The 17,365-nt window shown below is 43.2% G+C and overlaps 1 pseudogene; it reads left to right on the forward strand.

The window, feature by feature from the left end:
- The window catches only part of LOC115202574 (lipoxygenase homology domain-containing protein 1-like), a 64,963-nt pseudogene that overhangs the window by 40,377 nt on the left and 7,221 nt on the right, over positions 1–17,365 (forward strand).

Raw genomic sequence — 17,365 nt, forward strand, 5'->3', positions numbered from 1 at the left:
TTTTGGTTCCAGGTAGAACCCTTTTTGGTTCCAGGTAGAACCATTTCCCCGGAGGGTTCTACATGGAATCCAGAAGAGACCTGAAGACTTGTGTTAGCTCCCAGATCTAATATCTAGGCTTTAGCTCAGTGGGCTAACTTGGTTTTGAGTGGTTCATCTGCCTAATTTCTCCACAGGCTGATGAGTTCCTGATCGAGGCGGTGCCATTGGGGCTGGTGTGCAGGGTGCGTATCGGCCATGATGGGTAGGGCAGAGGTTGCGGCTGGTTCCTGGATAAGGTGTTGGTCAGAGAGGAGGGCCAACCAGAGTCAGTGGCCATAGAGTTCCCCTGTAACAGGAAAGTCAACCAACCAGCCAATCACATGATATCTTTAATAACATAATGGGAGCATGGCCAACTAACTAACTAACTTAAACTGATTAGCGCTGAAGACATGCAATACAATACAATACATGGACTAGTGCTATGCGACAGGGACTTTTTTCCCTGATAATGAATTTCATCTAATCACTCACTTACCTCACTAGTAAAAGCATCAAACAGCCAATCACACAGTGTTTCACTAACAGCCATACTGCCTCAGGGAAGACAGTCATCCGGACCAGCCACGCCCAGTCTGTCTCTAATGGCTGTTCTCTAATGGACACGCTTAAGCAGTTAGCCAGCTGATGGACCAGCATCCCATTACAATTTACAGTTGTGTGTGTGTGTGTGTGTGTGTGTGTGTGTGTGTGTGTGTGTGTGTGCGTGTGTGTGTGTGTGTGTGTGTGTGTGTGTGTGTGTGTGTGTGTGTGTGTGTGTGTGTGTGTGTGTGCGCGTGTGTGTGTAAAATAAATACAAGTAAAAGGCCTAAGAGGAGAAACCCATGCCTCATATTATTTTTAGATGTCAACTACCATATCTCGGTGGACAGGCAGCATCAAAGGGGCCAGCTCAGACTCCAATGTGTTTGTCAAGCTGTACGGGAAGAAGGGCGTCACCACAAGGATCCTCATGGTGGTCTCCGACAACGACCTGAGTAACTACTATGAGACGGGGCAAACTGATATCTTCACTGTCGAGACCTATGACATCGTACAACTCTATTCTTTATGTTTTATAAACGTAGAATACACTATCAGAAACCTAGAAACATAGATTATAGTCATCTTATTAATACCAACTTATTCCTACAGTATGCAATTATAGTGTATGTCTCAGTTTTTTGGAGTTGTATGGTGCCTTAAACATCAGAGTTGTGGGTTTGATTCCTGATTGGGTCTCACATACTGACAACCTTAACTGGATAAAAGCATCTATAATGACCATCAATCCCACCTTGATTCTTACTTCCTGATTTCTCTCTGTAGATCCACCGTCTGCTGATTGGCCACAATAACAAGGGTCTGGGTGCTGTTTGGTTCCTGGACATTGGTGCAGATCATTGTGCCAGTCCATGGATAGCAGTACAAGTTCCCCAGCCACCGCTGGCTCTGTAAGTATGAGGCTGATGGGAAGATGGAGGTAGAGATCTACCCCAGCGAGACTCTGGACATCGAGAAACGTAACAGGAAGTTTACTCGAGTTTATATTCTGAGACAATACATGCATTATACTGTACAGGGCAGTAGGTAGCCTAGTGGTTAGAGTGTTGGGCCAGTAACCGAAAGGTTTCTAGTTTGAATCCCTGAGCCAACAAGGTGAAAAATCGATTGAGCAAGGCACTTAACTCTAATTGCTCCAGGGTCACCGTTAATAATGGCCGACCCTGGCCATGACTTCACTCTCTGAGGGTGTCACAGGGAGAGTGGGGTATGCAAAGCACACATATTCCAACTCTCACATGTGTATTAACAGACTCGTACATGTGTGAAATAGGACAAATAAGCTTCACCCTTTACCCGCATACTGTGCCAGAGAATTCTATTATATCATGTTAAAGTTAAATGAATATATTTACAGTGTGTATTTATTTTGGCCAGAGCAGAGGTAATATTTATACACACTAGGTGCTGTACTAGAGCTTTCAAAAACACTGAGGCATTTGTATACACAAAGTATCTACCCAAGTTCTCTCAAGAACACCCAATGGAAAAAGTACAGGAATACTCAAAATGATAGAATACCTACATTGACACTGAATAAACCTGTAACCAGATGACTTCACTTGATAAATACAGTTCTGTCCTGCAAGTGATGAACTCCTACTTAGTGATTATGATGGATTGTGGTGCATTAGCCCACTCTCCATCATCCTGCCATTGTCTAATTGGTTAGTGACATGTTGCTCTGCCCTCTGGTTTGCAGTGATAAACTACGAGATCACAGCGGTTACGGGGAACATGCACAAAGGTGGCACCATCGTCAATGTGTTCTGTCAGATCTATGGAGAGGACGGCAAGACTGAGCTCATCTGCCTCGAGAGCCGCTCCTACAACTTTGAGCGAGTGACCACAGAGATATTTAAAGTCAGACACGGTCAGTGAACCAGTAGAAGTAGTCTACGGACTACACATTCATTGGTTTCAAATTGTGGGAAGAAAAGTATTTTCCTTTTGTGAATTAGTTGGATTCATGAAGAGCACAGCTGTCATTGGTTTTGAGAAGACTTATCATAAAATCAGTCATTCTGCCATGTTGTGGAGTGAAGAGGACAAATCTCTGAATAACCACCATTGGCCTGTCTTACAGTCGAGGCACTGAATGTGGGCAAATTATTCAAGATCTGCATCGGGTAGGACGGTTCTGGTATGGGCGACGGGTGGTTCCTTGAGACGGTGGACTTCAAGTAGCTCGCTATGGTGCAGAGGGAGGTGGTGAAGGAGAAGCCGAAGGATGACAAGAAGGAGGACGAGGAGCATGTGACAGAGCTCCAGGAGGTGGTGGAGAACGTGACTTTTTCCTGTCAGCGCTGGCTGGCCCGTGATGAGGAGGATGGGGAGATCGTGGTGGAGCTCCTCCCAGAGGACCCCTGAGACCTGGAGGGCTTATGTATACATCAACGTCTACGGAGAGATCGTCGACAAGGGCCGAGCGGAGACTCAGGAAGTCCCAACAACCTGAACACATTTGAGAAAGGGCAGGTGAGACGTCTGTCAATATGATGATGATGATGATGTCAATATCTGAGTCGCTGTTGAACTACAACCTCTTTCCCATTGACCTAGCTGTTTGACCTTTGTGCACGGTCCCCTGTTGTTACGACTCAAATAAATGAAAACATTTAAACAATTATTGATCATTGAACAGGTACCTTTTTATTAACCTTTTATTTATGCCTTTGAACTCTGACCTTTCCCATGGTTCTCTGCGGGGTTCAGGAGGACGTATTCTCCATCCCGGGCCATCGATCTGGGCATTCTGAAGAAGCTGAGGATTCGCCATGACAACAGCCAGTCTCATGCCGCCTGGTTCCTGGACTGGGTGGAGATAGTAGACGACAAAGACAACACCACGTAAGGGAGGGGAGGAGGCAGGCACAGGATTACACAATAAGAGAGGATTATTCAACACTTTATTAAGGATTATTATTAATTATTAGGATTATTAAACACACTACTACACCATTTGAGATAATATTGCCTCTTTTTCTATTTTATTATTACCACTTATCGACATTCTATACCATATGACACACCATACATGTATATCTATATAGCTAGGAAGGTGATTTATAGATAAATAGCTGGTCCCAAAAAATCTATGCATCTCTTCCAAGACTGCCTGTATCTTTGAGAAAAGGTGTGGTTTTTCAGGATATAAAAAGGTCTGCCCATTGGTCTAAGAAAACAACTGCACAGCTCCCCTTGGTGGTCAGAAATGGTATTTATGGGGTTATTATCAAGTCACAGACAGACAGACAGACAGGCAGATAGGCCTAGAAGCCTGGCAGGCTAGGCTAGTGGCAGACAGACAAAAACTGTGTTCTAGGTGCTACTTCCCCTGTAAACGGTGGTTTGATGACATTTGATAACATTGATGAGGACAACTGACAGATCACCAGGGAGCTGGTCTCTGTGGACAAGGCCTTTTATGAAGAAGGGTGATGATGATGAGGAGGAGGAGGAAGACTCCAGTTCAACACTCGTCCTGGAGCAGAAGGGTGATAAATACACACACAAGGGGCTAGAATTACAAATTGTTTGCTCCTGTTATTTTCAGAGCAATTTTCATAAGAAAAATATGTTGTATGTTCTATTCCTTCTGGAAAATAACAGATGCATCTAGGCCTAGTTACCCACATTGCATTAATCAGTAGTTATACAGTATATCATTTGATTGAATAATATCAATGCATTATATCATGAATATATTCTTATCTGATTTGGTTGATCTCGCTGTCAGCCATGTCCACCACCTTCACAATGAGGGTAAAGACTGGAGACAAGAAGTATGCGGACACCGATGCCAACGCATTTGATAATATACACGTGTCTGTGATCGTGTGCATTTGAATATACTACTAACTATGCCATTTACTGCTGTGTTTTCACAGGCAGTTATGTGATACGAATACATAAGACAGAGAGGTTTCATCTGACACATTGGTGCGGCTGCCTTCTGGGTTAACCGAGCAGTGTGTCAAGAAGCAGTGCGACTTGGCAGGGTCGTGTTTCGGAGGACGCACGGCTCTCGACCTTCGCCTCTCCCGAGTTCGTACCGGAGTTGGAGCGATGGGACAAGACCGTAACCACCAATTAGATATCACGAAAATCGGGGAGAATTAAAAACATTTAAATTAAAAATAAATACAAATAAAATGAAGACTGAGAGACTGACACACACACAGTCCTTGTGATATGATGTGGTTCCTTGACCGGTTGGAGGTTGACGCCCCGTCCCTGGGCCAGATGCTAAGTTTCTCCTGTGGTCGCTGGCTGTACAAGGGAGAGGAAGAACGACAACGGGGCCATCGTCAGGGACTTGTTCCCTGCAGACCTCCAGACTGATTTCGACAAACCATGTAAGAACCAACCTGCAACATGCTATACTTAGATAACACATATTATAGCCTACTAGCCAGCATACCACTACCCTATACAGTTTTACTATCTTATATCATACCATATCAGGTCATATCTGACATACCATAAGAGCCAGTCTAAAGCACACTGTACTTTATTGTAGATAATCCCATATCTTATTAGACCTTATCCTACCAACTACCATGCCATATCATACCCTTGTTTCCCTTCTGTCACAGTTGTGCCGTACGAGATCAAAACCAGTGACCTGTTTGCAGCGGGTACAGACGCAGACGTGTTCACCGTGCTGTACGGTCGAGACGGTGTGTGCACCCAGCAGAGGTCTCTCTGTGTCAACAAGAGGGAGCGGACCATGTAGTTTGAGAGGGGAGCTGAGGACATGTTAAGGTACGACCCCACGGTAGTCACCTATTAAAACACCGTGTAGAGCAGACGGTTGAGTAAGGAATATATGGTTATTTAATGAGGATGACGGTGATGATGAAGAGGATGACAATGTGGGGGATGATGCTCTTGATCCTCATGATGATGATGTTTTTGTAACACCAATGCAGTTGGAGGACGTGGGCGACGTCATAGAGAAGATCTATAGTGGTCATGACAATTGAGGGAGAAACTGAGGCTGGTGTCGTTTTAAAAAGCTTGCGCTGTGAAATCGCTCACAGTCAATGATTATTGCGAGCATTTTTAGGATCGCGGTGAGGAAGAGAAGGATACACAGGAGAAAGGCTACTTACTCAGCTACAGATATAGGATAAGCTTACCCTTCACAAATCCTAACCTTAACCATATTGGGGAAAATGCACAAAACTGATCTTAGTCCAGTGTCAAAGGTCAGAGCAATCCTACACCCGCCTTCAGTAAAAAGATATGGATGACGTCATATTATAAATCAAAACAATACAATTTCTAGTCACAAGGTGGTGCTCTTCTCCTCACGGAGAGATCTGGTGTGTTTTCAGTCGTATTGCTGCTCTGTGTCTCTCTAGGGGTCGGAGACTATCATCTTCTCTTGTGAGTGCTGGCTGGCCAAGCCAGAGGATGACGGAGAGACAGTGAGAGAATTAGTACCTTCTGACATCATAACGGAGAAACTACTACGAGACGGAACCCTGAAAGTCAACGAAATTGAGGTGGAAGATGCACTGGAGAGTACATACACAAGCGAACACATACGCACACACACATGTACACACACACACACACACACACACACACACACACACACACACACACACACACACACACACACACACACACACACACACACACACACACACACACACACACACACACACACACTGAGGAGGAAGACTCAGTGGAAAGTACACACACATGCACATACATACACACCGGAGGCTGGCCATTACAGCAGAATGTGCCTTTTCGTTTGTCAGATTCTTTGTCTGCCTGCCTTTTTTTTGTCTGACAGGTAAATGATGTGGCAGTTCTCTGCTCGAAATTGATGTCTTTCTCCGCTGCAGTCACACGGTGTTGGGAATTTGTTCCCATTTGGACACTTCAGCCCATTATTATGCTTTCTGTCTGTGGGTTATCTCAGTCTGTGTTTTATGTTATCTGTGTCCACCTACAATGTGTCTGTGATGACGGGTGACGTTTACAACGCGGGCACGGATGCCAACGTTTTCCTCACCATCTACGGAGACCTGGGCGGCACGGGTGAACACAAACTCAGAACAAGTTTGAGAGGGGAGCGGTAAGAGAAGAACAACACACCATATCCATGACTTTCTGTCATTTCTGTATATTATTTGTACTTGAGTAGGTTTATTGGCTTTTGCATCACAACATAAAAGGTAGTGATGTTCTTATACAATCATTGTACAGTGATATTAAGGCAATATAGAAGGAAAATACAAATTCATGTGTCTTTTTGGATCATTCTAACCACTAGGCTACCTGGGGCGGCAGGTGGATACATTTTCCAAAGAGGCGGTGGACCTGTACCAGGTGTTTAGAATTAAGATTCGCCATGACAACAGCATGGTGAGTGCTGATTGGTACCTGGACTACGTAGAGGTGGTTGATGAGGATCTGGAGGAGGTCTTAGTGTTCGATGTAGGAGCGCTAGTTGTCCAGGAAAAGAGAGGACAGATGCATCGAGAGAATGTTCTATGTCAAGGTACTGTGTTTGTGTGCCAGTGTGTATACACCAATGTATGTGTGAACTATACTTCTACTAGGAAAATCAGTTAAGAACAAATTCTTATTTACAATGACGGCCTACCAAAAGGCAAAAGGCCTCCTGCGAGGACAGGGGCCTGGGATTAAAAATGTAAAATAAATACAATATAAATATAGGACAAAACACACATCACAACAAGAGAGTGTGTCAGTGTGTGTGAGTGCGTACGCATGTGTGTGAGCACACAGAACCCTGACAGAGTGTGTGTGACCTGACCTGTGTATTCTCACAGGGTTATGAGGGGTAGAGGGAGACGTTCCAAGGCAGGAAGAAGAGCTCAGCCCTGATCATGAAGAGTAATACGAATGAGGACATCCAGAAGAAGAGCACCAATAAATCAACACAATACTGCCAATATAAACCCACACACACAAGCACATAAAGACTTGTGAAAGAATACTGCATTTTACCAGTTGCATACATTGCAATAAGCTGATTGAGCACTTCAGAAATAAGTATTTATTCACATTACACTTTGTAGAGGCAGGGTTTGGAGAAACAACTGTACACGCATATACATACAGTCAAAACACATTACCTTGTGTCTTTGCGGTCATGCCATACCACTTCACCATCTCAACAGGGGCAGAGAAGGATGCCAGTACCAGCAGCAAGGTCTATGTGGTCACCATGGGACCAAACCACACCCAGACGGAGAGGCTGTGGCTGGACCTGCCTGAGGGGGGAAGAGGTGCTTCGATTCTGGGTCTCTGGAGTCCTTCGAGTCGCATGGCGTTGACGTGGGAGAGATCAGGAAGGTGGAGGTATGGGTCACATGACATTAAGCATACAGAATATTCATATCCCAAAGAAAAGTGGTGGTGCACAAAATATACTGTAGATAAAGAAAGAAAATGCCCGCACACAGTTTAATGCTGCTACAATGAGTGCTTTATTCCTGTACCATGTTACGCAAACAGCGTTTAGACTCAGAAGTCTTCATCGAGTGCAAGGGTCACAACACATATGCTGATGGATGTGGTTTCTCCATGCCCTCCCTATAGCTCAGACGGGGCCTCTCCTGAGAGCTTCTAGCTGGTTGATGAGCAAGCTGTTGCCATGCCAACCAACGGGGTCAAATACGTTTTCCTGTGTAAGTGCTGGTTATGGAAACAGGATGAGCCTGAGCTCAATTTTGAGTCTTATAGGAAAGGGTCTGAATACTTATGTAAATAAGGTTGTTATTATTTTATACATTTGCAAAAATGTTAATCCATTTTAGAACAAGGCTGTAACGTAACAAAATATGGGGAAAGGGTCTGAATAATTTCTGGTATTTAAAAAGAAAATATATATATTTCACCTTTATTTAACCAGGTAGGCCAGTTAAGAACAAGTTCTCATTTACAACTGCGACCTGGCCAAGATAAAGCAAAGCAGTGCGACACAAACAATACAGAGTTACACATGGAATAAACAAACGTACAGTCAATAACACAATAGAACAGTCTATATACAATGTGTGAAAATGAAGTAAGATTAGGGAGGTAAGGCAATAAATAGGCCATAGTGGCAAAATAATTACAATTTAGCAATTAAACACTGGAGTGATAGATGTGCAGAATATGAATGTGCAAGTAGAGATACTGGGGTGCAAAGGAGCAAAATAAATAATAACAATATGGGGATGAGGTAGTTGGGTGGGCTATTTACAGATGGGCTATGTACAGGTGCAATGATCTGTACGCTGCTCTAACAGCTGATGCTTAAAGTTAGTGAGGGAGATATGAGTCTCCAGCTTCAGAGATTTTTGCAATTCGTTCCAGTCATTGGCAGCAGAGAACTGGATGGAAAGGCAGCCAAAGGAGGAGTTGGCTTTGAGGGTGATGCGTGAAATATACCTGCTGGAGCGCGTGCTACGGGTCGGTGCTGCTATGGTGACCAGTGAGCTGAGATAAGGCGGGGCTTTACCTAGCAAAGACTTATAGATGACCTGGAGCCAGTGGGTTTGGCGACGAATATGAAGCGAGGGCCAGAATATTACCCACACATTTTAAAACCATGTCTATTTTTATTTCCCAAACATAATCTATATTTGTCTTTTAATCATTTTTAGCATCTTTTAACACAGGCTTACACTTAAACACTTTGTACTTATTTTTTTTATTTTTTTTATTTTTTTACACTTATAGCATAGGCCGGTGTTCCCTCATATCCCCGCAATAATGCCTTGTATTACGCCTGGGAAGAAAGCCCTTCAATTTGCTCAACTTGCCATTGGCTCAACCATTGACTGAACTTACCCCATGGCCATTGGCACAACTTACCCCAATACAAACATTTTTACTATATTAGCTCACTCAGCTACAAGGATGTACTTTCATGCTAGGTTAATGTCCTCATATTGAAGCTTATGAAGACTGATGTATAGAACAATCTTAAAAGTATCTACTTTGGTTTAGATACAAGCATCGTGATACTTCTAACACAATACATTCATTTGACTTGGTGAAAATCGGTTCTCTTCCTTCTTCCTTCACACTCCATGAAACGATGACCTCTTGCTAAATATTTGGTCACATGATTCATTTTTTGAATGGTTTCCTAGAATCAAGGGTGGCTCAACTTACCCCACTCTCCCCTACAAGGAAATGTCTTAACATGTACTTTTTGTCACATTGATTTGTTTGGTTGATTTATCTGTTTGGTTTAACTGGCAGCATATGTTATCTCATCAATTAAAGAAATATGAATTGTTTAATTTGATTGAGTGATTGATTAATTGACTGATTATTAATCATTGTCTGTCTGTTATTGTCAGATCATCTATGAGGTGACGGTGGTGACGGTAGATGTTCTGAATGCAAGAGCAGACACCCATATCTACCTGTCTGTGTCACTACAGAGGGGATCTCGCTGCAGAACAATGAGGACAGGTACAGTACCACACACACACCTGACCCTGACCAAACACACACCTGACCAATTTCTCACACCTGACCAAACGTTCACAGGCAACCAAACACACTGATTAAACGCTATCAAACACACCTGACCCAAAAGTTCACCCAAATGACCAAATGTTCACACTTCAATAAATGCATAAATTTAACACACCCAAATAAACACACCCCAATTAGCCAACATAAAGTGGTTTTGAAACGACCAAACTGCAATTCTATTCCACATTCATCCACATAAAAAACTATATTTGAATAGTTGTATTTACTGTAGTTCACAGTGCATGTGATGTGGACTAGTGGTGTGTTTACAGTTTAAAAGACTCCCATAAAGCATTGTGCTCACACTCTGGTTGTCTTTAGGATTGAGCGGGGTCAGGAGGACATGTTCACCCTGGAGGTTGATGACATTGCTCCCCTGAGGAAGATGAAGACTCGTATCGACGGCTCTGGTAGCCTACCTGACTGGTTCCTGGATAAGGTCAGCACTGACAACATGTCACAGTTTACCGGCTCAATACAACACAGTGTTTGTCTTTGACCTTTCTGAGCAGTAATTGCTCCATGTTTACAGTAAGAATATAATACAGTACCATACAGTCAGTGGAGGCTCCTCATAGGAGGAAGGGGAGGACCATCCTACTCAGTGAATTTCGGGGGGAAAAAATAGTTGAACATAGATAAGTTATCCTTTTTAGATAAAACTATACTACACTGAACAAAAATATAAGTGCAACATGGAACAATTTTCTAATATTTTTCTGAGTTACAGTTCATATAAAAAAATCTGTCAATTGAAATGAATTCATTAGGCCCTAATCTATGGATTTCACATGACTGAGAATACAGATATGCATCTGTTGGTCACAGATACCTTAAAAAAAGGTAGGGGCGTGTATCGGAAAACCAGTCCGTATCTAGTGTGACCACCATTTGCCTCATGCAGCGCGACACGACACATCTCCTTCACATAGAGCTGATCAGGCTGTTGTTTGTGGCCTATGGAATGTTGTCCCACTCCACCTCAATGGCTGTGCGAAGTTGCTGGATATTGGCTGGAACTGGATCATGCTGTCATACACATCGATACAGAGCATCCCAAGCCTGCTCAATGGGTGACATGTCTAGTGGGACATTTTCAGCTTCTAGGAATTGTGTACAGATCCTTGCGACACAGAGGTTTTTGCGCCTGGTCAAAGACAGCTGTTGTGTTGTGCACTAAAGTCCACAAGCAAAGGGAAAGGGTGAGAGGAGGAGATAGGAAAAAAGTATTTGATCCCCTCCTGATTTTGTACGTTTGCCCACTGACAAAGAAATGATCAGTCTATAATTTTAATGGTAGGTTTATTTGAACAGTGAGAGACAGAACAACAACGAAAAAATCCAGAAAAACGAATGTCAAAAATGTTATAAATTGATTTGCATTTTAATGAGGGAAATAAGTATTTGACCCCTCTGCAAAACATGACTTAGTACTTGGTGGCAAAACGCTTGTTGGCAATCAGAGGTCAGACGTTTCTTGTAGTTGGCCACCAGGTTTGCACACATCTCAGGAGGGATTTTGTCCCACTCCTCTTTGCAGATCTTCTCCAAGTCATTAAGGTTTCGAGGCTGATGTTTGGCAACTCGAACCTTCAGCTCCCTCCACAGATTTTCTATGGGATTAAGGTTTGGAGACTGGCTAGGCCACTCCAGGACCTTAATGTGCTTCTTCTTGAGCCACTCCTTTGTTGCCTTGGCCGTGTGTTTTGGGTCATTGTCATGCTGGAATACCCATCCACGACCCATTTTCAATGCCCTGGCTGAGGGAAGGAGGTTCTCACCCAAGATTTGACGGTCCATCGTCCCTTTGATGCGGTGAAGTTGTCCTGTCCCCTTAGCAGAAAAACACCCCCAAAGCATAATGTTTCCACCTCCATGTTTGACGGTGGGGATGGTGTTCTTGGGGTCATAGGCAGCATTCCTCCTCCAAATACGGCGAGTTGAGTTGATGCCAAAGAGCTCCATTTTGGCCTCATCTGACCACAACACTTTCACCCAGTTGTCCTCTGAATCATTCAGATGTTCATTGGCAAACTTCAGATGGGCATGTATATGTGCTTTCTTGAGCAGGGGGACCTTGCTGGCGCTGCAGGATTTCAGTCCTTCACGGCGTGGTGTGTAACCAAATGTTTTCTTGGTGACTATGGTCCCAGCTGCCTTGAGATCATTGACAAGATCCTCCCGTGTAGTTCTGGGCTGATTCCTCGCCGTTCTCATGATCATTGCAACTCCACGAGGTGAGATCTTGCATGGAGCCCCAGGCCGAGGGAGATTGACAGTTCTTTTGTGTTTCTTCCATTTGCGAATAATCGCACCAACTGTTGTCACCTTCTCATCAAGCTGCTTGGCGATGGTCTTGTAGCCCATTCCAGCCTTGTGTAGGTCTACAATCTTGTCCTTGACATCCTTGGAGAGCTCTTTGGTCATGGGCATGGTGGAGAGTTTGGAATCTGATTGATTGCTTCTGTGGACAGGTGTATTTTATACAGGTAACAAACTGAGATTAGGAGCACTCCCTTTAAGAGTGTGCTCCTAATCTCAGCTCGTTACCTGTATAAAAGACACCTGGGAGCCAGAAATCTTTCTGATTGAGAGGGGGTCAAATACTTATTTCCCCTATTAAAATGCAAATCAATTTATAACATTTTTGACATTCGTTTTTCTGGATTTTTTCGTTGTTGTTCTGTCTCTCACTGTTCAAATAAACCTACCATTAAAATTATAGACTGATCATTTCTTTGTCAGTGGGCAAACGTACAAAATCAGCAGGGGATCAAATACTTTTTTCCCTCACTGTATGCAACTAGCAAAGTAGCGGACTAAACTCCACTCCATGGTGAAGGAAGTTTATGATTTCACCGAGAGAGAGAACGAGAGACCAAGCTTTGTGGAATCTAGCTCCGACTACATAAATACACCCAAGTCAAAAATTGAAATCATGAAACCCCTACCCTGTACCCATGTTTGTCCTCTGTAGTTGTGTTCCTTTCTCTGTTTTCTGGTGTGGTTTAATGTGACCACTCCCTCGAGTATGGTACAGCCGTGTACCATGCTGACCACACCGCTCGCGTTACGTGCCCGAGCATTGCAAAATACATTTACACATACATTATTCAATCATTGCATCCACACTGCTCGCACGTCTGCATAGCCAGGCGCTAAAATAGAACTTGGTTCTATTTGTGACGCTTGATGCGCTGAAAGTCCTGCCTCTCCCATCTCCTCATTGGTTTTTAGGAGCATATACCCACATGGGTGAACTGAGGTCCACACTCCAGTCCAGTTGGTTGTGGTAATGCACCTTAAAGTTGGTTGCCAACCGCCATATAAAGTCCAAAGAAGAAAACTGAAGGAGGAGAGATTACTAGAAACTAACTCGGTTTACCCTTTTATCTGTGGATTCATTGTCAATAGTAGAGGATTTTGTGCATTTCAGGTAAAATAGCAACCCAATGTTTATATCCTGGGACAAATTAGCTTGCAACAGCAAGCTAAACTGCCATGAATGTTTAATGCTTTTCGACCTGTCCCCAAATTAATATATTTGGTTCAGAGTTAGTTTTGATATTTCAACCAGCCTGTCCTGATCACGTCTGGTGTGGATTGACAAAATCAACATGCGCATGCCTGGTGTAGACAGCATGGTAGGGCACTCCCGTTAGTAATTAGCCTAACTTCGGCGGCATCCACCTTTTTGTCGTTTCAGTAAACGTTTTCAGCAGCCTCACGTGTCGATACTAGCATACATGGCTGTCACAACAAGAAATTACTTGCATGATCCTTATTTTGCCACTCTTAGTTTGTTACCTGACCTGCTAACACTGACAGTAAAGATAGTAAAGCTGTCTCGTTAAACTTATGTCAGTTTGTTTACCCCTAGCTTTTTTGTCAGTTAGCTGACGTCATCGAGATAAGTTAATCCTGATCTAATTCGTTAGTCTTAGTAATGCCGCATAACTACTTCCAGTCTTTGCCTGCCCTTGAATGGTCGAGTTATTTATAAAAATGTGTTCTTGTTGTCTTGGCTATATGTCCTTTCAATTTGCCTCATACTGGCCCTCCAACACCACTTCCAGCAGCATCTAGTCTCCCATCTAGGGACCAACCCTGCTTAGCTACAGTGTCAAGCCAGCATAGCAGTGGGATGCAGGGTGGTATGCTATAAACATCGAATTTGGCAGATAACTTTATTAACCTGGCATATTTTCTATCCTGAGATACTAATAAATAACGAGATAGAAATCAAAGAAATACTTATTTTTTTTACAATAATTTTATAGCCTACAAACGTCATCGGAGATTCAATTGACACGCTAAATTTCCATTTGAGAAACAGAAATGAGCAAAAAGTCAGTGGTTGTATTTTATTAATGTTTATTGAAAAAGTATAGATTTCAGTAAACAAAGAAAGGCACGCAACTACAGAGGACAAACATAGGTACAATGTAGTCATTTCATGATATTTTTGGGGGAGTATTGACCTTGGGCGAATCGATGTAGTCGGAGCTAGATTACACAAACCCTGGCCTCTGCTCCACTCTGTTGGTGAAGTTCATCATAAACTTCCTTCACAATGGAGTTGACTGTAGTCCGCTATGTGCATAGTGAGGACGTTGTATGTGACTGCTATTTAATTGAACTGTGTGTGGGTGATCAGGGGTGTATTCATTCTGCCGATTCTGTTGCAAAACATTTCACAAACGGAACTAACCGGGGAAGGACCTGGATTTGTCCAATAGAAACTCTGGTTTTCCTTGCAAAACAGAACATTTTGGAGCTGTTTGGACTAATGATTACACCCCAGATCAGCTACCAGCAGGGGTATTCAACTCTTATCCTACAAGGTCCAGAGCCTTCTGGTTTTCTGTTCTGCATGATAATTAATTGCACACTGGTGTCCCGGGTCTAAATCAGGCCCTGATTAGAGGGGAGCAATACAAAAATGGAACTGGCTTCGAGGTCCAGAGTTGAGTTTTAAGGTACTAGGGCTGTGCCGACATGGCCATACTCATAATCGTATTCGTAAATTGACAGTTGATAATCGGATCAGATAATACTTGTGGTCGGAAAAAACGGATGTGTTTTAATATGCCTAAATATATGTTGGCAAAATCCCTCCCTACACATTCTCACTTCAAAACAACTGCAGATTAGGAGCAGCGTGCGGAGGGGGTGTGTGTGTGTCTGTGTGTGTCTCTCCTCAACTTGCAGCGGGCAGCCAAGTTTGCTATCACTTAGTCAGAATGCACATCACATAAAGGCAAGAGTGTGCAAGGCGCTATTGAATGTGTCACTCACTGTCTGTCACCTTGATTTCTCCAATTTGTCTCTCAACCTGTGCACCTACATTATAAACGTTCATTTGTAGGCTAGGTTGTAGCAACCTCACGATGGATATAGGGCAAATTCAAGTATCATGTAGTAGCCTAAATCTAGTGATGTTACACATGATCAAAGTATGTGTATTTTAGGTTGTAGTTATTATAGGACTATTTCTCTCTATACCATTTGTATTTCATATACCTTTGACTATTGGATGTTCTTATAGGCACTATAGTATTGCCAGCCTAATCTCGGGAGTTGATAGGCTTGAAGTCATGAACAGCGCTGTGCTTCAAGCATTGCGAAGAGCTGCTGGCAAACGCATGAAAGTGCTGTTTGAATGAATGCTTACGAGCCTACTGCTGTCTACCACCGCTCAGTCAGACTGCTCTATCGAATATCAAATCATAGACTTAATTAGAATATAACAAACACACAGAAATATGAGCCTTAGGTCATTAATAAGGTCAAATCCGGAAACTATCATTTAGAAAACAAAACTTTTATTCTTTCAGTGAAATACAGAACCGTTCCGTATTTTATCGAATGGGTGGCATCCCTAAGTCTAAATATTGCTGTTACATTGCACAACCTTCACTGTTATGTCATAATTATGTACAATTCTGGCAAATGAATTATGGTCTTTGTTAGGAAGAAATGGTTTTCACACAGTTCGCAACGAGCCAGGCAGCCCAAGCTGCTGTCTATACCCTGACTCTGCTTGCACAGAACGCAAGAGAAGTGACACAATTTCCCTAGTTAATATTGCCTGCTAACATGAATTTCTTTTAACTAAATATGCAGGTTTAAAAACATATACTTGTGTATTGATTTTAAGAAAGGCATTGATGTTTATGGTTAGGTACATTGGTTCAACGACAGTGCTTTTTTCACGAATGCGCTTGTTAAATCATCACCCGTTTGGCGAAGTAGGCTGTGATTCGATGATAAATTAATTGTTATGAAAACTTGAAATCGGCCCTAATTAATCGGCCATGGCGATTAATCGGTCGACCTCTAGTTGGAACATTGCTGCAGGGACTTGCTTCCATTCAGCCACGAGCATTAGTGAGGTTGGGTACTGATGTTGGGCGATTAGGCCTGGCTCGCAGTCGGCTTTCCAATTCATCCCAGAGGTGTTCGATGGGGTTGAGGTCAGGGCTCTGTGCAGGCCAGTCAAGTTCTTCCACACCGATCTCGACAAAACATTTCTGCATGGACCTCGCTTTGTGCACAGGGGTATTGTCATGCTGAAACAGAAAAGGACCTTCCCCAAACTGTTGCCACAAAGTTGGAAGCACAAAATTGTCTAGAATTGAATTGTATGCTGTAGCATTAAGATTTCCCTTCACTGGAACTAACGGGCCTAGCCCAAACCATGAAAAACAGCCCCAGACCATTATTCCTCCTCCACCAAACTTTACAGTTAGCACTATGCATTGGGGCAGGTAGCGTTTTCCTGGCATCCGCCAAACCCTGATTTGTCCGTCGGACTGCCAGATGGTGAAGCGGGATTCATCACTCCGGAGAATGCTTTTCCAGCTATAGCAGGGCAGAAATTTGACAAAGTGACTTGTTTGAAAGGTGGCATCCTATGACGGTGCCACGTTGAAGGTCACTGAGCTCTTCAATACGGGCCATTCTATTGCCAATGTTTTTCGATTTTATACACCTGTCAGCAACGCATGTGGCTGAAATAGCCGAATCCACTAATTTGGCCATATAGTGCACATTGACCTGCGTGAATGGAATATGAACGATAGTAACAGGTGTAATTTAATACGATAATAACAGGTGTTATTAACTAAGTGGCCAACGCATGTGAGCGAGAAAGGGAGAGACATGGGTGAGGTATTGATGCATGTAAGGGCTCGATTCAATCCGTATCGCTGAAGTTCAGCGCTCTAGCGCGATTGACATTTTATAAGTA

This window comes from Salmo trutta, chromosome 12 (genome assembly GCF_901001165.1).
Source record: "Salmo trutta chromosome 12, fSalTru1.1, whole genome shotgun sequence".
NCBI lineage: Eukaryota > Metazoa > Chordata > Actinopteri > Salmoniformes > Salmonidae > Salmo > Salmo trutta.